The sequence below is a fragment of the Vipera berus genome, assembly GCF_964194415.1.
Source record: "Vipera berus genome assembly, contig: HAP1_SCAFFOLD_28, whole genome shotgun sequence".
In the NCBI taxonomy this organism is placed as follows: Eukaryota; Metazoa; Chordata; class Lepidosauria; order Squamata; family Viperidae; genus Vipera; species Vipera berus.
Window position 1 is genome coordinate 799660 of NW_027673655.1, and position 23149 is coordinate 822808.

Consider the following 23149-nt stretch of genomic DNA (forward strand, 5'->3'; position numbering starts at 1 on the left):
ACTTTCTCTCTGTGTGTCTCTGTATCTATCTACACAACTACCTATGTAACTGACTTTGTAACTAACTGTCTAACCAAAATCTTTTCTGCAATTAGTTGGAGATTTTTCTGCAAAAGCTCCTTCTTCTTCAATTGGAGCAGGTCTTTTCCCAGCATCAGCCTTGAAATTTCTGTTTTGTTCCTGACAATTATGCAGAACAGAGAGAAATTAGATTCCATAGATTTTTTTTCTTGAGAAAAAAAGTAACCTCATGTATTTGTGTGTGGGGGGGTGTAAAAATCCACTTTTGACTCAGCCTTCCATCCTTCCGAGGTAGGTAAAATGAGGACCCAGATTGTTGGGGGCAATTAAGCTGACTTTGTAATAATGCTGCTTGGGGGGGGCGAAAGCCCTAACAAGCAGGCATATACATAGAATGAAGGCTACTGCTAAGCTTGTAAGCCGCCCTGAGTCTTCGGAGAAGGGCGGGATATAAATGGAATTAAAATAATAATAATAAATAATAATGATCAGCAGGTTCTCCTTGCAGGAAACCGTCTTCAACCATTTATTTGTTTATTTGTTTGTTTGTTTGTTTATTCATTTATTTATTTAATCCCATTTATATCCCGCCCTTCTCCGAAGACTCAGGGAGGCTTACAATTTAAAGTACAAATCAATGTGCTTATTGGGTATATTAGAAATGCTCGGTGAAACTGACAGATCAGGAAACTTTCCTGGACTTGAGGTGCAGCTGAACATTTATACGGCCACATTATTCTAGTTTGTTATTGTTATTTTTCTCCTAAAAGGTTTCTGAGAGTTTTTCAACTGAATTGTGGAGCTTATATGTTCTATTAAATAAATAAATAAAATAAAATAAATAAATATTAAAGGTAGAAAAATTCTGAACTGATTTATCTCTTTTTGATTTATTTATTTTTTGCATCTCAGAAACCTGGCATTTTAATGGGGTGTGTATCCACCGTGCGGGTAAACCTCAACGTGCATCCACACTTGAGCCCAAATTTTATGTTGCTAAGTGAGACAGTTGTTAAATGAATTTTGCCCTATGATATGAGCTTTTTGCCTCAGTTGTTAAGTGAATCACTGCGGTTGTGAAGTTAGTCACCCCGGATATGAAGTGAATCTGGCTTCCCCCTTGACTTTGCTTGTTAGAAGGTCGCAAAAGGGGATCCCGTGAGCCCGGGACGCTGCGACCGTCATAAATCTGAGTCAGCTGCCAAGCCCCTGACTGTTAATCCTGTGATCCTGGGGATGCTGCAACGGTCATTGGGTCAGAAAGGGCCATAAGTCACTTTTTTCATAGTACCACAAGGTTCCATCTTAGGCCCAGTACTCGTCAATATCTTCATCAATGACTTAGATGAGGGAATTGAAGGGGAACTCATCAAATTTGCAGATGACACCAACCTGGCAGAAGTAAGCAAAATCCCAGAAGACAAACTCAGGATCCCAAAAGATCTTGACAGACTTGTACAATGGGCCCTATCCAACAAAATGAGTTTCAGCGTGGAGAAAAGCAAAGTTTTACATTTAGGCAGGAAAAATCAAAGGTTCAAGTACAAATTAGGCGAGACCTGGCTTAAAAACATGAACTGTGAGAGGGACCTTGCAGTCCTACCTACAAGGTCCCTTCCAACTCTGTCATTCTGTAAAGATTCAGTCACTTCAAAATGAGCACAAAGATTTATTGCAAGCTGACGCTCTCTACCTGAATCTGACCAGCTGGCCATTAAGGGAACGGGTCTAGGACAACTTGCCACGGCCAACTTTCGGTGGCCAACTAGCCGAGGGACAACTCGCTGTGGGACAAGAGCTACATTAATATCACAGAAAGGGTGGGATAGAATTATGAAAGAAATGATGCCAAAGGAATGAAATTGGATGATAAAAATTAAAATGATTTTTTATTTAATTTAAATAATGAAATTGAATTGTTAAATTTTCCTGTGGCGAGAGCAGAACAGACCAGGACCAGTAGTGAGAAAGAAACATGCACAGTGGCTAATGGGAGAGAAATCCAACTGGATGACGCAGGGACCTGTTGCCCAGGTCACATCCCCCATGCAGGAGGACGCCGGAACTCAGGATGAACCCACCCCTGTTCTACCCTCTTTCAACAGCGACCTGGCCATCGAACCTGCGTGATTATGGATGAAACGTTGACAACCCGTTGTCATCGGGGCACTGGGAACTATGTCCCAAAGCTTTGCAAAATACATCAAGAAACTGCAACTTCCTGCAATAACTCCAGCAAAGCTACAAAAAACTGTGCTACTCGGAACATCTTACATTTTGAGGAGATACCTGATTGATACCTAGGTTGCCGGCAGCAACCCGGGTCAACCATTAGTGCCACTCAATTTGAATGTTCAGTTGACTGAGGTTCATGTTTAATGAATAAAAGTTTAATAATAACAGCAACAACAACAGTAATGTTGGAAGGGACCTTGGAGGTCATCTACTCCAACCCTCTGCTCAGGCAGGAAACCAGACCCCAATTTGTACTAACGAACTTTTTCTTATCCAGAGCTGGTCTCCAGCCTTGTTTATCTTTTCAGTTTAGGAATGTTACAAGCTATTCCTGCATTGCAGTCTGTAATGAGCCTGAACATCATTTTAGAAGAGAGAAAATCATGTTAGTGTCAACGCTGCTAACATTAGATGTTCTTGTTTTGACAACAGATGGAAATGCCGCCATTTTTTCTCTATCGCTTTTAGAGTTTGTTGATGCTGGGAGGGGGAATGTGGATCAAAGTCCAGCTAGTCATAGTAATAATAACTCAGCCGTGGGAACCCAAGGTTATTAGGTCCAGTTGATAGAGATTTAGCAGGCTGGAGAGCTGGGGAGAAAGCCCGAGGTTCAAGCTAATTGGGGAATGTAATTTATAACTGTTAATTGGGGGAGGGAATTGTGCTTTGCTACTTTTTGCCAGGGGAGGGAAATTCAGTTTTTGGCTTCAGCTATGTAGTGCTGATACTTTGTTTCTCGAATAAAAGATTCTTTAAGGAAAACAATGCCTCGAAGTTCTCTTGAAGAGATTCATCTGTCAGAACCATGACAGTTAGTTAAAAAGTTACAAAGTCCATATCAGGTGCCCCTTAGCCTGAAGTGAAATTTCATTTCCCATATGTTGTAGAAATTAAAATTGTGGGATGAGAGCTGACTAGGACTCAGAAATTAAAAGACGCTTGCTCCTGGGGAGGAAAGCCATGGCAAATCTAGAGAGCACACTAAAAAGCAGAGACATCACCCTGCCAACAAAAATGCCTATACTCAAGGCTATGGTCTTCCCAGTTGCAATGTACGGCTGTGAAAGTTGGACCATAAGAAAGGCTGAGCGCCAAAGAATTGAGGCCTTTGAACTCTGGTGCTGGAGAAGACTCCTGCGAGTCCCTTGGACTGCAAGGCGATCAAACCGGTCAGTCCTAGAGGAGATCAACCCTGACTGCTCTTTAGAAGGCCAGATCCTGAAGCTAAAACTCAAATACTTTGGCCACCTAATGAGAAGGAAGGACTCACTGGAGAAGAGCCTCATGCTGGGAAAGGTTGAGGGCAATAGAAGAAGGGGACGACAGAGAATGAGGTGGCTGGATGGAGTCACTGAAGCAGGAGGCGTGAGCTTAAATGGACTCCAGAAGGTGGTAGAGGACAGGAAGGCCTGGAGGAACATTGTCCATGGGATCGCGATGGGTCGGACACGACTTTGCAACTAACAACAAGGAGTCAGAAAGTGACAGCCTTTCAGCCGTATAGCTGTGCAAGCTGGAAGAAACGTACATAGTGAATAGAAATTTTTATTTTTTCCCCTTTATATTCTCTGTGTTGTCTTTCTGTATTAATTTAGATAATTAAGCAGTGGATAGAATCTGTTTCCTTGTTTGTCCGTATTCATGTAGAATACTGACATCTTTTCTATTTTCTAGTCTCTTAGTTCCTTGAATAAGCAGTGGGCTGTGAGGTCTGCAGCTGAGATGGTGGAGGTGCCCACAGAATGGTGGATGGTACAACCTGAATTCTTGCCAGACCCACCCTGGGGAGTTGAGGGGGGGGGAGCTGAGGGGATAGGCAGCTCCATCCTTGTGATGAATGAGGCACTTCCCTCGAAAGGGCCAGAGGGCAACTGGGCCCTCCTAGCCCTTTCCCAGGTGACCAGCCAGCCTGGCCCAGGTGACCCAGCACACCTTGGAGGCAGTTACGGTCTTTAATTAAAAACGATGGCCATTAAGATAAAATCAAACTAAATGACACAGTAATATAAAATATTAAATCTTATCATGGGCAATGTTGCTTTTTAAAAAAACAACCACTTTTTTATTAGTTTATAATGTAGCATACAAAGAGAATACAAAAATAGTAGGGAAAATAGGGAAGAAAAAAGTGGGGGAAAGGGAAAAAAGAATAAAAAGTAATTGACTTCTGATTCCATTTGGTGTAGTAGAATGAGGCATTAACATCAAATCTCAACTTTTTACTTTTACATAACAGCCATTTCTATAACAACAAATCTATCTAATTGGTAAAACCCAAAATTTTGGGTATTTTGGGGTATTTTTAGTGCTTCCATGTTTTTGTGATCTGTCCAGACCTGGAAAAGGATTTTATTCCCTTCAAGGAAATGGCGCCACATAAGTAACGACCATCTCACAGCGTACGCTTCCTTTTCCCACACAGCCCAGCATTGTTCCGTCTCGGTGAGTTTCCTGGATGTCTACGCGCATGGTTGCAGTACCCTGTCATTTTTTTCTAATAGTACAGCCCCCACTGCCACATTGCTTGCGTCCACCTGTATTACAAAGGGTTTTTCCGGGTCCGTGTGCCTCAATATGGGTTTGGTGGAAGAGTCTCTTTAACCTCTCGAACGCCACTTGGTATTCCATTGTCCATTTCAGTGGCTGGCTGGGTTTCACTGAGGGTTGTCCCTTCGTTTTGAACAAGTTCGTGAGGGGCAGGGCTATTTGGGCGAATGAGGGGAGGAACTGGCAGTAAAAGTTTGCAAAACCCAGGAAACTTTGCAATTGCTTCCTTGTGCGAGATGGTGCCCATTGTAGCACAGCCCTGACCTTCTCGGGGTCCATTTTGAAGCCCTGTGGGGATATGCGATAACCCAGGTAGTCTTTTTTTTCCTGGTGGAACTCGCATTTTGATAGTTTGGCATATAGGCGGGCAGCTCGCAGTTTCTTTAAAACTGCTCTGAACAGGTTAACATGCTCCTCTTTAGACTCGGTGAAGATATGGATGTCATCTATATAAACCAGGACCCCCTTAGCACCTCATTGAATTAATTGCATAAATACTTCAGGGGCCCTTTTGGTCCAAACGGCAAAACTTTGAATTGGTAGTATCCCATTGGACAATTAAATGCAGTTTTCCATTCATTCATTCCTTAATCCTAACGCGGTAGTATGCTTCTCTTAGGTCTAGTTTGGTAAAAAAATCTTCCTTTCGATAGGTGGGATAACATGTCCTTCATGAGGGGTAGTGGGTACAGGTTACTTTCATTGATTGCATTCAGAGCGTGATAATCCATGCACAAGTGCAAAGTGCCGTCCTTCTCTCTAAAGAGGACCATGGCGGCTACTTTGGGTTTGGCAGGTTTGATAAATCCCCTTTCTATGTATGAATCTTTCCATCTCCTCCGTCTCTTTAGGGCTCATGGAGTACAGCCTGGGCTTCGGCAGTTTTGCCCTGGGTTTGATTTCTATGGCACTGTCCGTGGGTCTGTGAGGAGGGAGCTCATCCGCCCGTTCCTCGCTGAAAACTTCAGCAAGGTCTTGGTATTCCTCCGGTATTTCGGGTAAATAACCCTTTTCCTCTCCCACCAATGCTTTCTCCACTCCTGGGCTTGGTAGGGCTTCTTGGGGTGTTAAGTTTGCATGATCCCCTTTCGGGAAACTGAGTTCTGCCATCCTCCAATTTACCCAAAGGTTCCATTTATTTAGCCAAGCCAGCCCTAGGATCACTGGGGTCACTACAAATGTTCTGTCTTCCTTTTCATCCCCCAGGGATAAGTTGATTGGTAAAGTGGCTAGGGTAGCTAGCACCCCCCCCTCTATGGACCCATTTAACTGGCCGAACGAGATCGGCTGTTTCAGCCTCCTCACCAGGATGCCCAAGTTCCCCACTAACATCGGGCTAATGAGGCAGCGGGTGCAGCCAGAATCTATTAAGGCTTTCATTTTGACAGCTTTGGGCATGGAGGGGGCTAATATAGTCAGGATAGGTGCGATGAGTCCACTTACCAGGGGTGGAGTTGTTGTCCGAAGTATCTGCAGTGTAGGCTGGAGTTCCCTGTCCACACTTGGCGGAGGGTGGGGACTCTACAACCTCTGTTGCCTTCATGGCGGGTTCTGGTGGCTTGGCTGGGGACTTCCCTGATTTTCTTGCTGGTGATCAATCCAGGTTGCGTTGAGGGACTTTCAAACAGCACTGCAATGCCCGTCTGTTCTACACTTGAAACGGCCTGTTGACTTCTTGGCTGTGGCTGGTGGTTTTGCTGGTTCGCGCGAGCACCAGCTTTCAAAGTAAAGTAAATTTTGGCTCCAACTCAGCAGGCAGCAATTTCAGATCCGTGACAAGCTCAGGCATTAACTGATCCGCTGGGATTTTCTCTTTAACCACGATGGCAACAAACGTCACATTTCTTTTTATGTTCAGCCACAAGTGCCCTGTATTCCCTCTGGGGCCAATTTCAAGGACGGAGCTCCCAAACCTCTCGATTCTAGATGATGGATTTAATTCGATCTCTGCCCCTATCACTGTAAGCCACATGGGGGTTATCTTCCTTTCACATCTCTCCAGAGAAATGCCCAACAATCTCTGAGTCCAAGAACTAATTGAATCAGCCAGGGATCCCTCAGGAGAGGGAGAATTATTATCCTCCAAGTTTCTGCTCTGCTCTGCGGCCGAATCCTCCAGGAGAGACTTTGGGCAGAGACAGGTGGTGGTCTGGGGCAGCTTCTCCCACTGACCCAGAAGGCCCTGAATGGAAATCTTTCCTGCCTGAGAACTTGGCTTTAGGAAAAAAGTGTCACTGGGTTATTTCAGACTTCCCTCCCCACTCCTTCCCATCAAAATGGGTGCAAATGGAGCCCTGCTTCTGCCTGCCAGGATCAGCCCCCCAAAGAGCCCCTCCCCAGCTGTTTTCTTTCAAGGGATTCAAGGGGTGCCAGTTTCTTCCCCAGTCCCTTGTATCCCCCCCAAAACAGCCCCTCTTTATGGTGTAGAAAAGGGTGGGGGTCCTGGGCCTTGCAGATGTGCTTGGGTAACAACTCCCCCCTCTTCCCCTGGGGAATTGGCTGGGAAAGGGACCCTCGGGGCTCCTCCAGATGTAGAAGAGAGACCTCACTTCCTGTGCTGGTTAGTGGTCAATATCCTACTGTGCAACTTGTGATAGTTGTGTCCGTGTGTGTGTGTGTGGGAGGGGGGAGCGTAACCCCACAACCTCCAACAGATACCCTGGACCACACAGCCCATAATTCCCTATTCATACCCGACATCTCTCCCCTCCCCGTGGGAGAATCCCCCGCTCCTTTCCCACGGGGAGGGGCATCACCTTTGGGACCCGCCCGCCCAGAGCCCCTCCCCCTCCCGCTGCCAAAGGGGGGGACCCCGAAAGGCCCTGGATGCCCCCCCGCAGCCTCCACCCCCGCCCGAAAGCCCCGGCCGCGCCCCACCCGAGCAGGTCCAGGCAGGGAAAGGGGAGGGGCCGTCCCCTGGCTCCTCCCCCTGCAGGGGGGACACAGCAAGCCCCGCCCCCCGGCCTCAGGGAAGCCTCCGAGCCTCGCGCGCAGGACGCCCGGAGAAGGACGAAAGGAGCATGCGCGAGAGAACGCGGCTCGCAGTAGCTCCTGAATTCCACGTGGAATTCCTCTTTGGTGAGGAAGGCCGGAAGCCGGTGCTCCTGTCCGCTCTAGGACCTGACGCCTCTCTGGGCTTAACCCTTGCGCGGCGATGCGGACTGTGTGCAGGAACCGCCCGGGGTCAATCGTGAGCCGAGACGAGCTCCTCCGTTCCCATCATCCACTGCCCCCACCCGTCAGATCTCGAGCCGCTGGGATGGTCGCGCGAAGGAGGCAAAGACGCGTCGCTCTTTCCGCTGGCTCGCCGGGGGGCTGCCGGGGCATGCAGCGACCACTAGGGGGCTCCCTCCGCTGGCGGCGCAGTCCTGGCAGCCCGCGAGCCTCAGAAGGGAACTGAGCATGCGCGCCTGCCTCTTGCCCGCCTCTGCTTCTTTCCCCCCCCCCCCCGGCTTCACTGCCCCCCCGCCCTTTGCGCCCTCGAGCGCCCCCTGGCAGCGGGGAGGGGAGGAGCCGCCGCGCAGCCTCCCAGGAAGGGGGATCCGCCAGAGGGGAGGCTGCAATGGGGGGCTCTTGGGGGGGGCGCACTCCGGGCGGGGGGTTTCCTGCCCCCTCCGAGCCATCCTCGCAGCCAGCGCAGGAATTTCCTTCCTTTGCAGCTTCTTTTCCACTCGATGCCAGGAAAGTTTGGATGCTCCTTGGGAGCCCCAGGAAAGGATCCCGCCTTTGGGGGTCTCCCCGGCATTGCCAAGCAAGGGAGTGGGGTGCACTGTCCTTCCCCCCCCCCCCACACACACCCACACCCCGCGCAGCCCAGGATTTCCCTGCAGGAAAGGAGCTGCTGGCAGCATTGCTGGGGGTTCGCTGGGAGGGGGACCCTCGTGGGAGTGAGAGGGATGCAAGCCTCCCCCCTCCCATTGTGGGTGGGTGTCTCTGGGCCCCTTATGGGACTCCAGCAGAAAGTTGGGTGGGTCAATCCTATCCAACGCTCAGCGGCGGTGTGTGTGTGTGTGTGTGTGTGTGTGTGTGTGTGTGTGTGTGTGTGTGTGTGTGTGTGTGTGTTAATCCAGTCCAAAAGTCTGGCTGGATCCCCCTCCCCTCTGCAGGCGGAAGGCCAAAAGGGTGGGAGGAGGTTGCAGAGGGCCATTTCCGCCCGATCCCAAGGAAGGGAGCCCTGGGCAGCCGATCCCCTGAGCCACCTCAGGACTGGTCCCCATCACAACACAAAGCCTTCATAAACAGAGGAACATCCCCTAAACTCCGCTGAGGTTGTTACCCAGCCTGGTAATGAAACGTTTGCAAACCCACCCAGAAGCTCGGAGGATGAACCTCCACCCTCATCCTCTTCCAGAGCTGCAGAGATTCGCCACTATTACGAATGACTGAGAATCTCCATAATTATAAGAAAAGAGGAGTCCTCGTCTTCTTGAGGTTCTTACTGATCACAGTCAATGGAGCGCTCCAGCAGAAGGTCCACCACTTTGTTCACCCTTTCTGAGGCCAGGTGACACATGGACTTCAGTTCTTTGGTGGTTGGTTCCGTGATTGTAGTGTATGCTGCTAGCATACACAGGAAATGCCAGCGCAGCAGGGGGCTGGTCAGCTCCAGGCGATAACCGCTGAGGCGGGAAAAGCCGGACGGAGCAAGTTTGACAGCCCCGGCATGGTCAGCTCTGGCGGGAAGCCAGGGTTTAAACCTATTGGCCACATGCACTGGCGGGAAGCCCAGGTTCAATTCTATTGGCCATCAGTCACCAGGGCAGGTATAAGAAACACCAGGTAAACCCCTTTGTCCCAGATTCATTCCTGATCCGAATAAAAGATATACTACCCAGCTCAAGTGTCCGTCTCTCTGTGCGACCACGCGACTTTGCACTGGTGACGAAGGTGGGATCCTGCATCGGACAACGCTAGCCACGGACAGAATCCAATCGGCAGCCCCGGATCCAGACGCAGGACAACCGAGACGACAAGATGACACAACTGGGTCAGTATCCCCTTTTCAATAGCGGCCGCCCTGAGGAGTGGGAAGCCTTCGTGGGGCAGATAGAATGCTACCTGAGGGCGAACGGGGTGAAGGAGGACCGGCAGAGAGCAGCGGTACTGCTCTGCAGCTGCGGCACAGAAACCTACCAGCTGGCGGTCGGCCTCTGCGCACCCGATGACATCCACTCCGTCGGCTACAACGAATTGCTGGCGAAACTGTCTGAACATTTCAAGCCCGAGACGTCCGAGATCGCCTGGCGGTATCGTTTTGAAAAACGGGATCAGCGACCAGGTGAGTCTGCCAAACAGTATATGGCAGCTCTGAGGCTGGCAGCTCGCCTCTGCAATTTCGAAAATCTAGAAATTAGGCTGCGGGATCGGCTCGTTTGCGGGGTGAGGGACAGGAAGCTGCGCCAGAAACTTTTTGCTAAGCAGAAACTGACCCTGAGGGATGTCCAAGACGAACTCCTAGCCTGGGATGCAGCCGAGGAGCCCGAGACGAGGGAAGGCGGATCCATCCACCAGGTGAGAAGAGGCACCGATGCAGACGGGGCAGAGCTGGAGGTGGATGCCATCAACCGACCTCAGCGATCCTTCAACCCCGACCGAGACAACAGAAAAGAACCGAGACCAACCACGGCAGGCGAGAGAGACCAGGAGTGCAGATGCGGAGCGAGCAGACCCCGGTCTACCCAGCCTCACGGTCACAGCGCAAATCGCCCTCGGTCTACCCATCATTGCGGCTGCAACTCCCGGTCTACCCAGAACAGCGGTTACGGACAGCCCCGGTCTACCCAGTGCTCTGGCTGTGGCGCGAGCGGCTCCCGGTCTACCCGCTGTGCAAGCTGTGGAGGACAGCATCCCCGGTCTACCTGCCGTTTCAAGTCAGCGAAGTGTCGGTCGTGCGGAAAAACGGGGCACATCGCGGCGGTCTGCAGAGGCAAGCAGCGGGACAGCCTACACGAGGTGGAAGCTGAGTTCCAGTATGCCACAGGTACTGGGAAGCGGTCGTTGGGTCTGACTGTGAGTCACACATCGGGACGGCCGGGCGTTTTCAAAACAGGGGCTCCTGCGGCGCTAGCCCAAAAAATAAAACTGAGGGTGAAGCTACAAGGGGTCCCCTGCTTGATGGAGCTGGACTCAGGGTCAGCCGTATCCATCATCTCCGCCAGAACGTTTTTAGACATTTGCAAGCGGAGCGGCCAACGGGTTCCCTTGAGAACATCCAGACTGACCCTCTCTGACTTTCAAAATTCACCGATCAAAATCCGGGGGGAGGCGTTGTTGTGGGTGTAGTACAAGGGATTCAAGGGTAAATTAAGTGTGTTGGTCGTTGAGGGCCAGCGGACTAGCCTTGTGGGGTTAGGGTGGTTTAACGCCTTGGGCATCAAAATCACAGGGATTAATCAAACACGGAGCCATTTGTCCCTAGAAACAGTCTGCGAGGAATTCGCGGACGTGTTCGATGGGCAGTTGGGAAAGTACACGGGTCCCCCAATCTCATTTAGACTAGATCCCCAGGTACAACCCATAAGGATGAAGGCGAGGCGTGTTCCATTCGCATTAAAGCAAAAGATAGAGCGGGAATTGGATAAGCTGGTAGACCAGGGAGTGTTAACACCAGTGGATGGAGCAGATTGGGAAACTCCCATCGTAACGCCAATTAAAGCAAATGGGGAAATTCGTATCTGCGCTGATTATAAAGGGACGATAAACCGAGCTTTAAGTGCCCATTCCTATCCGGTCCCTGCAGTCAGCAGCATCTTAGCGTCCCTACAAGGCGGGTCGGTGTTCGCTAAATTGGACCTCGCCCAAGCTTATCAGCAATTGCCGGTAGACCCAGGGGCTGCTAGAGCACAAACGATCATCACTCACAAGGGAACGTTCCGGGTAGACCGGTTGCAGTTTGGGGTTAGCGTAGCGCCGGGGATATTTCAGGAGGTGATGGAAAGGACGCTTAAGGGAATACCAGGGGTTTGCCCTTATTTTGATGACGTCCTGATCGCAGCCAGCTCCCCGGACGTGCTGGCGACCCGTTTAAGGACGGTCCTTGAGAGGTTCAGGGGGGCAGGTCTCAAACTCAAAAGGGAGAAGTGCAGGATTGGGGTCCCAGAGACAGAATTCCTGGGGTTCAGGATAGATGCTCAAGGCATCCACCCATCTGCATCAAAGGTGAGGGCAATCAAAGAAGCCCCTGCTCCCAAAAACAAGCCTGAATTGCAGGCGTTCTTGGGGCTCCTCAATTTCTACCACACATTCCTGCCTCACAAAGCCTCAATTGCAGAACCCCTACATAGGCTACTTGACAAGCAAACGCATTGGGAATGGACTGACAAACATGCAAAAGCATTCCAAACACTAAAAAACATGTTAGCAAGCGATGCCACTGTCACCCATTTCAGGGAGGATCAGCCAATCTGTCTTGCGTGCGATGCATCCCCTTATGGGATTGGAGCAGTGCTCAGCCATCTCAAGGAGGATGGAACTCAGGCTCCCATCGCCTACTACTCCAGAACCCTGTCAGCTGCAGAGCGGAACTACGCCCAGATAAACAAGGAGGCACTGGCAGTGGTTGCTGGAGTAAAGAAATTTCATGATTACCTGTATGGCAGAGATTTCATAATCTTCACAGACCATAAACCTTTATTAGGACTATTCACAACAGAGAGACAAACACCACAGATTTTGTCACCGAGAATGCTAAGATGGTCAATATTTCTCTCTGCATATTCTTGTAAATTGATACACAGACCAGGGAAGGAGATGGGGCATGCTGATGGTCTCAGCAGACTGCCCCTAATGGACAGGGAGCCAGACCCAGCACCGGCTGCCCAAATCCTGGCAATCCAAGAACTGCCAGAATGCCCCCTCAACGCGAAGGACATAGCCACAGAGACACCAAAAGAGAAGGTTCTGAGCAGGGTTCATTCGTGGGTGAGTAGTGGGTGGCAAGACAAATCACCAGGGCAAGAGTTCACTGCTTACTTCTCAAGAAGGTTTGAACTGTCCACACACAAAGGGTGCCTTTTGTGGGGAAACAGAGTCATAATTCCCACAAGGCTCAGGGAACGAGTTCTCCAATCACTACATGAAGGACACCCAGGGATAGTAAGAATGAAGGCTCTAGCAAGGAGTTACCTGTGGTGGCCAGGGTTGGACAAGGAGATAGAAGCACAGGTAGCGGGGTGTTACACATGCCAGAGGACACGGCCAGAACAACCACATGCACCAGTCCATAAGTGGGAGGAAACACACTCACCCTGGTCCAGGGTGCACATAGACTACGCTGGCCCATTCCAAGGTCACACATTTCTGGTAGTTGTGGATAGTCATTCAAAATGGCTTGAGGTGGTACCTGTAAGCAGCATGACATCAGCAGGGACCATCCAAGCATTGAGGGGGATATTCGCTACACATGGGTTGCCTGATGTAATCGTGTCAGATAATGGAACGCAATTTACTTCCTCGGATTTCCAGGTGTTCCTGAGGACCTTGGGGATTAGACACGTCACCTCGGCCCCCTTCCACCCTGCCAGTAATGGATTGGCAGAACGATTGGTGAGAACAACAAAAGATGCACTCAAGCGCATAGTACGGGGAGATTGGAAGCAAAGACTAGCCACATTCCTCCTTCACCAACACGCAACACCTTGCACTGCCACAGGCAAAAGCCCAGCGGAACTCAGATGGGGGAGACGCCTCATAACAACATTAGACAGGCTTCATCCAGACAGAGTAGCCGCAGACACGGGGAACCCCAACATCAAGACACATTTTACCTCAGGGGACCTCATTTGGGCCAGGAACTACAGTACGGGTTATCCATGGGTGCCAGGGGAAATTATAGAGCAAACAGGGCCCCTTTCCTACAGAGTAAGGGTGGAGGGGGGACTCCTGTGGAAAAGGCATCTGGATCAACTGAGGAAAAGGACTCCTGAAAGGGTGGCAGAGGACACACTGGGGGGTGAGGAGGAAGATCCAACACAAAAGCCAATACAAACACATTCACCAAGGAGGATGGTTGGGGGGGGAGCAATGGCAACCCCTGTACAGGCAGGAGTCTGATAGAGAAACCAGGCAGTCACCAGGAATCAGCAAATCACACACACAGACACACAGCAACCTTCCTCAACAGGAGCTTCAGGAAGGAATGAATAGCCACGCCACCATACCTCCGGAAGATCATGTACCAAGAAGGTCAAGTAGGCCACACAAAGCGCCAAGCTACCTCGCTGACTATGTACGTTCATAAGGGGGCAACAGATCAACAAGTGTATCCATTGTAACCGTGTTTTGTAAATATGTGTATATAGTTGGAGATGGTATGACAGAGGAAAATCCTCACTATGGGGGAAGGGGTGTAGTGTATGCTGCTAGCATACACAGGAAATGCCAGCGCAGCAGGGGGCTGGTCAGCTCCAGGCGATAACCGCTGAGGCGGGAAAAGCCGGACGGAGCAAGTTTGACAGCCCCGGCATGGTCAGCTCTGGCGGGAAGCCAGGGTTTAAACCTATTGGCCACATGCACTGGCGGGAAGCCCAGGTTCAATTCTATTGGCCATCAGTCACCAGGGCAGGTATAAGAAACACCAGGTAAACCCCTTTGTCCCAGATTCATTCCTGATCCGAATAAAAGATATACTACCCAGCTCAAGTGTCCCGTCTCTCTGTGCGACCACGCGACTTTGCAGTGATGTTGGGCAGACGCTGGTATATTTCCTGGAGGATTGTGGGTAGCTACAGCAAAACAGAGATAGGAGGATGAGATCCACTGTGGGTCTCCCCTGGAGATGCAGTGGAGTTGATCACTCCCTAACATTGGGGGGAAAAATTGGCCCCCACAGTGTCAAAGTTTGTGTTACATTTTGGAAAAAAAATCTGATTTATCAAGCCTAGTGTGATAAGGACAAGACTGAACTGAATTCGCACTGGCCACACAGAGGCCCTCCATAAATGGGGCAAAATATCATCACACAATTGTTACTGTGGGCCCCCCCCCAAAACCCTCTATCCCTGTGCAAAATATGGCTATTTCTTTTCCCTTTACAATCTTCTGGGAAGTTTACCCAACTTTATAGCCTTAAGATAACCTGGTGGTTTCCCATCCAGCCCTAATTTTCTTAAAAGCAGCCAAAGGTTGTACAATAGGGCAAAGTTCACTTAAAGACTGTCTCACTTAGCAACAGAAATCGACTTGGGGAAAAACCTGTAGGCATCTGCTGAGGTTTGTAGAAATGGAGAAAGGATCCGGATTGGGCCCAGCAGATTCCTCACCTCAGGGGCTTCACCTGTCCTGACTTCCTCCCCGCTTCCTGCTCACTTCCTCCCAGGAGGAAGTAGATTTGTGTGATTAGCCCAATTAGCAGGGGAGGGAACCTGTTGCCGACCGCTTCAGCTGCCTCCGGCAAGGACAGGATGAAGCCCAGAGCGTTGGTGGCCTAGACACGGGAGGAAAGGAGAGTCACTGGGGGCTCACCAGGTTACTTAGATCAGGGATCCCCAACCTACGGACCACGGACCACTCCGTGGCCTATTCACAACTGGGCCGTGTGAGTGGCTGGCTGATGCACGTGTGTACAGCTTCACTCACGTGAGTGTCACAGGCTCTTGGGCCCCACTCACAGGACCCTCGTGGAGACTCAGGTCCCCACTTGCATTGCACCTATCCGTGATGTTATGTGCAAACATAAAAAACCCATCAAGGTAGAAAATTGGATATCATGAGTTCTAATCCCACCTTTGACCTGAAAGCGAGCTGAGTGACTTTGTAGCAGTCATTATGTCTCAGCCAACCCACCTCACAGAGTTGTTGTGGGGAAAGCAGGAGAAATAAGATGTGATATGCACATTTGCTGCCTTGAATTATTTGTAAAAATAATGAAGGCAAGGTACAAACAAGCAAACAAGCAAATATCAATGTGACCTTGGGGGACAGGGGGAGGAGATACTATACAGGGAAAGGTCAAATAAGGGGGGAGCCCCCACAGCTGCATAACTGTCAGACAAAAAAACTTGGAAAGGATGTTCCCTCCCTTTTCAGGCTGTCAAAAGAGTTGATGAGAGATTTCCACTTTCAGACTTGCAAGACTCTCTGGATGAAGCCTTCTAATAAAGTAAAGTAGACTAGACTAGACTAGACTAGACTAGACTAGACTAGACTAGACTAGAATAGAATAGAATAGAATAGAATAGAATAGAATAGAATAGAATAGAATAGAATAGGACCTTGGAGGTCTTCTAGTCCAGCCCCCTGCTCAAGTAGGAGGACCTATACCATCTCAGACAAGTGACAGTCTAGCCTTTTCTTCAAAATCTCCAGTGATGAAGCACCCACGATTTCTGGAGGCAAGCTGTTCCACTGGTCAATTGTCCTGACTGTCAGGAAGTTTCTCCTTAATTCCTGGTTGTTTCTCTCCTTGGTCATTTTCCAACCATTGCTTCTTGTCCTGCCCTCTGGTGTTTTGGAAAATAGTTTGACCCCCTCTTCTTTGTGGCAGCCCCTCAAATACTGGAATACTCCTATCATGTCACCCCTGTTTCTTCTTTTCTTTAGACTAGCCAAACCAAAGTCCTGCAGCTGTTCTTTGTATGTTGGTTGCTCTTCTCTGAATTTTTCCAAACTCTCAACATCTTTTTTGTGATATGGTGACCAAAATTGGCTGCAGTATTCCAGGCATGGTCTTACTAGGGTTTTATAAAGCGGTACTAATACTTTGTGTCATCTTGATTCTATGCCTCCATTTAGACAACCCAGGATTGTATTATCTTTTTTGGTTGCTGCTGCTGCACACTGCTGGCTAACAGTCAAGTGGTCATCTACTAGGACTCCAAGGTCCCTCTCACAGTTACTGTTTTTGAGCCAGGTCTCACCAAATCTGTACATTTGATTTTTCCTGCCTAAATGTAAAACTTTGCTTTTCTCCACATTAAAACTCATTTTGTTGGATAGGGCCCATTGTTCAAGTTTGTCAAGATGTTTTTGGATCCTGAGCTTGTCTTCTGGGGTGTGGGCTATTCCTGCCAGTTTAGTGTCATCTGCAGATTTGATGAGTTTCCCTTCTATTCCCTCATCTAAGTCATTAATGAATATTGAAGAATACTGGACCTAAGCAGAGCCCACTTCATTCCACATCTTAAGAAAGAAAGACTCTTGGAGACAGGATTATCCAAGCAGGAACGTTTACTAAGACATAGATGATAGAGGGTATAATAGACAGGATCTGAAGAATCCCCTCACAGATCGATATTTTTAAAATGTCCCCAAGCAAACTCCACCCTTCAGTTCATTCGGTCAGTTCCGGATCAGTCAAACTCCAGGTGGCGAGCCCCTCACGGGACAAACAGGATCATTCCCACCCCCTCACATTTCATCCGTAGAAACAATCCAGATTCCGGAAACATTCCTTCCTCACTTACTACCCCCTTCCTTAGCTGTCCACAAGATAAGAGGGGAATGCCTGGTAATTGGTTATATTGTGATGGATAGCAGGACCAGGGGAATACACAAAGGTTACAGATAAGGAAGGAAGTGAAAGTAGTAAACCCCCATGCTGTTCCCTCTTCTCCTTAGGAATGGCAGAATCCAGGGAAGGGTGAGAGTTGGGTTTTGCACTGATGCTGATACTGGTGGAGGTACGTTTCTAGGTGCTCACAAATCCCCCACTTCATCCTCTGTTCCAGGATTTTCCCAGGTATTGATGTCCAGCTCTTTTTCCAGGTCTCTGGTCGTTCCCCTGAGCTACAAGGGCCTTGGAAGTTTCCCTTTGGTGACTCCAAAATTAGGTCTGCCAGCTCCTCCAAAACCCTGGGATGCACAGCATGAGGTCTGTGTGATTTGTGCTCGACCAGAGTGGATATGAATTTTGTGAATTTTGTGCCTATTTGGAATTGTATACCAATTCTATCTCCCTTGGTGTTGCTTTTCATATTTTGTTTTTTCCCCTTTTGCATACAAAGAGAGTAAAAGAAGGAGTTAAACATTCCTGCACTCACCCTGCTGCCTGTTTCCTTCTGCCTTCTGCTCCCATTAGTGGATCTCTTGTTTCCTTGACTTTCCTCAAAGTTTCTTTTATCATTTTTTGCATTAGTTGCCAGTCTTTGCCCATTCTGGGCCTTTGCTATCCTGACTCCCTCCTTGCAAACTCAGTCTACTTGCTGGTTTTCTGCTTTACTTATGTGCCCCTCTTTTTCTACTTGATCTTTTTGTTCCTATACTTTGTTTTTGCCCGGTCCTTCATTGTTTCATTTTTTCAGGGTTTTCGAGCATCTTGTTTTTCCTTTTAGGACATCCATGCGTAGAATCCTTCCCAGTCTCTCCCTCTTCACTTATTAAAATCAGCTCTCCTAAAGTCTAAACTATTAGCCTGCTTGAGCAGGGGTTGGACTAGAAGACCTCCAAGGTGCCTTCCAACTCTCTCATCCTGTTACTGTTGCTTGGTTATGTTCCCTGTGCTCGATCAAGTATTTTGGGGGGCTCTGCAAGACCCCCAGAGTGTAAAAATTTCCTACTTGCTTTCCTCCCAGAGATTCTTATGTTTCCCCTTCAGATCGTGATCTGTCTGATCTCTGTCCATATCTGTAATTGGAGGGTGTTCCTGGACAGGCTTCCCTTTATCTTCCCTGTGCTGATTATTGTGGTCCTTGGATTCACATCTAGGGCTGTTTCTCTTCCTGCCTGGGAGGAACAGTTTTTTTATGATCCCTTCCAATTTCACACCCTCCCTGTCTTTCCCAGCCTGTGGAGGCATCAGTGAGGGCAGCAGAGCCACTCCCACTCCCTCGGCCACAACGGGTTTATCTATTTCTTCCGGAAAGATTCCTTCCCCAATCAGAGTCTGTCTGAGCACCATTATCCACTTCCCTCCCTGCCTAGGATCAACTTTGGCAATTCCTCCACTCAGACAAAAGGAAAAAGGGAGTTTATTTATTTTATTTATTTATTTTATTGCATTTATATACCGCCCTTTCCCTGAGGACTCAGGGCGGTTTACAGGGAGTTAAAAATCAACCGTACAAAAGTTAAAAACCAATTTAAAAATATTAAACCAACCCTGTACTATTAAAAACCCCAATTAAAATAAATTTCTCCTCAGCCTGGGCCCGAGAGCTCGAAGAGCCAGGTCTTCAGGCCCCGGCGGAATGATCGGAGGTCAGGGGCAGTCCTCAGCTCCACCGGCAGCTGGTTCCAGAGGGCAGGCGCTCCCACTTAGAAGGCCCTATCCCTGGGTGTCACCCGCCGGCAATCTCTTACTGGCGGGACCCTGAGCAGACCCTCCCTGTGGGAGCGCACTGGGCGAAGGGCGTTTGATGTTTGAACAGAGCCTCTAGGTCAGTCTACCTTCTTTGACATAGAAAGTTTACACTGACCCATCCAAAGCCAAATTCCCCTGGGCTTTCTGGACACCTCTGGCCATCACTGAGCTGAGATGGCACTAGGGCCAGGATGGCTGAGAATTGGGGTACAAGGGACCACACACAAACCTCCCCAGCCACAACAGACACCTAGACACAGACACAGGCCTCACAGACAATCCTAAAAGGGGCCTTTATGTAGGGTCAGGAAGGCACATGGGATTAATCTCACAATACTCATCCTGTAGGAGATCCCCAGTTGTTGTCCCTGGTTGCAGATCAAAGACTGAATCCCACTTTTCACACCAATTTCTGTGGAATCAAATGCAGGACCCAAAAAATAATCAAGGCTAACTGCAGTTATTATTTTTTCCAGTGTCCACTTTAATTTAACTCCAGGACACAGCAGGATAGATTCCCACAGACAAAAGGATGCACTCATATTTACACATTTCTGGAAAAGAGGATGAAATGGTAACCATCAATATGCATATCTAATAGATGATATAACCATGTCTATTCCTAATTAGCATGCATCAATGTACTTTCATGTCCACCCACTGTTACTATCCTAAAGAAAGAGATACTGTTTCAATAAAAAGAAAAATGTCAGTTGCATTGTCACAGCAGTTTGAATAAAATGTATTGAAAAATGAGGAAATAACTGCATTAACACTTTATTTTTATCTTGTTAATATATTCTTATTCCTACAAGAAATTGGTTTCCTCAAAATCTTTCAGACATACTTTATTTATTTGAAGAAAAATTATTGCACCACTCATGTATGGAGACTAGCTTGGAGTTGAAATTCCTCTGTCTCATATTTCCACATTTCTTCTGGCTGTAAGCTGTTCCTTTGTGTTCAGGTCTGGCCTGAGAAGGATAATGTAGCACTTGGGGATGAAGATGCAGACCAGCAGACCAGCACTGGAGGCCAGGATGGAGAAGACCTGCACAGCCACCATGTATTTCCCTTTGGTGCTCAGGTAGGTGGGCACAAAAGTCACCCAGACACTGCAGAAGACCAGCATGCTGAAGGTGATCAGCTTGGCTTCGTTAAAGGCCCCAGGCAGATTCCTGGCCAGGAAAGCCACCATGAAGCAGAAGGCAGCCAGGAAGCCCATGTAGCTGAGGGTGATGTAGAACATAACAACAGCCCCTTCGTTGCATTGCAGGATGATCTCTGCAGGCTGGGAGTGGAGGTCAGAGTCAGGGAATGGGGGAGAAACTCCCAGCCAGATGGAGCAGATGATCATTTGGACAGCAGAAGAAGAAAGAATGATGGAGTTGGCCAAGCTCTTCCCCAACCATCTCTTTGCTCGGTTTCCTGGTTTTGTGGCCAGGAAAGCCAACACCACCATGATGGTTTTGGCCAAGAGAGAAGAAATGGCAACTGAGAAGATGATGCTGAAGACTGTTTGTCGGAGAAGGCACGTGGCTTTCCTTGGTTGACCAATGAAGAGAAAAGGAGACAAGAAGCAAAGCAGAAGGGAGACCAGGAGGATGTAGGAGAGGTCCCGGTTGTTGGCTTTGACAAGGGGAGTTTCTCGGTATTTAATGAAGATAATTAAGAAAAGGCCTGTGGTTACGAACAAGAGTAGAGTAAAAGAGACAAGGATGATGCCCAGATATTCTTCATAAAACAGGAAGTTTATAACTTTGGGGATACATTGGACTCGGTCCTCATTTGGATATTCATCACCTGGACATTTGGTACATTTTCCTGTATCTGAGAAAGGCAGAAAGCAAAATTGTTTAACACTATTTTTTAACTTTAAGAAATACATTCTTGGCAGAACATCTGATAACAGGGACATTTTCCAAGATACACTGAGTAGCAATTCCTTGGGGAAAAAATTGAAAATTTCCTTTTCAATTTCTATTCAGCTAAGGTGTATGAATTTGGGGAAAGCCCTAGGACCTGAAACATTCACAGAAATCTACATCATTACAGGCAAAATATGAAACTGATTGTCATTCTAGGCATGCTTCCGGAGCTTTCCAGATGGCATTTCTCAATATACTGGATCCAGAGGATGCCTATCCTATGGAATCTAGTTGACTGGTAGAGATATGAACCTTACAAATATCTGAAATGGTTACTGGGGCAGCACTAATATGTCTGTAATGAGGCGCACCCATAACTTTCCACACCGGGCCTCTCCATCCATGAATTGGCTGCTTTCATCTCATTGGATGTTGAAAAAATGCTTAATGAGATTCAGATGGAATTTCTGAAATGCCATGTAAGAATATATGGTTTCCACACTTTTCTCACCATTTGTAGAGATGGAGGTCAAGGATATGAAGGGACCGTGCACAGAAAACTGCCTGCCTTAGTATCCTGATATCCACATGTCTATGAGCTCATTCCAATTAGCACTGCCAAGGGCTGCCAGGAACCAGCCAGATATGAGAGACTCTGCCCTGGCTGGGATGTTCGGATGTTCCTTAAGATTGACTAGGGAGTACACCAATAAACAATGCTTTTGCTGTGCGTTATTTCCTGCTTGTTAAAACTGTATAAATACAATAAACTCTGCGTAGGCAGACAGACATTTTGGGACACCCTGCGATGACTGGTCTCTGAATCTGACAGCTGGCGCCCGAACAGGGACAATAAATCTTTAAAAACAAGCTTGCCTCCCCCTCTAGTATATTATCGGGCATTACCAGACAAAACATGGTTAGGGCCAGTCCCTTTGATTACTTGGGGACGAGGATACGCTGCTGTGTTTGCTCCTACAGGACCTTTGTGGATTCCAGCATGTTGTGTCCACCCAGCTAAGGATGTTGTGGCACCAGTCCCCGGATCTGGTTCAAGAAATGGCCAAGATGACTCTACAGATGGCACAGCAGCCAATATCTTGCCAGACCAGCTGTCCAGTACCGTGGGGAGATATGAAAAGCTTGACTATGAAAGCGCACGCAGTGCTGCAACAGCAGCATGTGCAGCAAACCCCCAAGAATTTATGCGCTGCCATTTTTGTGGTTTTAACTGCCAATTCCTTAGCCATTATTTGTTTGTGCTTGATTATTAATTGTTGCCCTTTAGCGACAGCAGCTGTCATCTCACCCAAACATTCACTTGAGCAGCGAATGAAGCAAAACCTATGGGTGCAGCTAGCTAACATCACACAAAATGAAGTCTTTTGTTTATCTGAATCATATGACATGGGAAATTTGTTTTCTACATGTCTGATCCCTGTTTGCGGAAGCCAAACATGAGCAAAATTAAAGGAAGTCTCCTCAAAAGCTGCACAATTTAAAACAGGTGAACTAATACGAAAACAGTGAGGTTTTTTACTTGAAGATGTACAATCAACTATTTTAGCGCATGTTATATTCTCAGGGACTGCTACTATCGGGGTGTGCAAAGCAATTACATCAGGGGGTAGATTATAGGCAGTCAACCCCTAACTAGATATAGTCTCATAGTTAAAGTTTTTATTCAATAGAAATTTGCTCAAACCAGTGAAGTTTTGAATTGCTGCAGAAGGGGTACACACAGGGATCAGGCATGTAGAAAACAATTTTTCCATGTCATATGATTCAGTTTTCGTATTAGTTCACCTGTTTTAAATTGTGCAGCTTTTGAGGAGACTTCCTTTAATTTTTCCTCATGTTTGGCTTCCGCGAGGATGGTTTTCTACATGTGGTAAAGAAACTTTTAATTACATTCCTGCTAATATTAGTGAAGCACATTGTTGTCTCAGCCGGTTGATTCCTGTTTTGCTTTCCAAACAGCAAATTCACTCAAACCGTTCTCGACGAGGAGTCTCGCTAGATAGCACTTGTGACTCAGAAACAGCTTTACTTAATAAAGCAGAATATGTAGCTTTGGCTATATCTATAGTGGGTGTACCAGCACTTGCTGTTTGCGTTCATCTTAACATTAATGCTGTTGCCTGTAATTTGGCAAAAATAATTAATGCTACTTTTATAGCTATTTCAGCAATCAACCACGAGCTGCAAGCTTTCCGTAAAGGTATTTTACAAAATCGTGCTG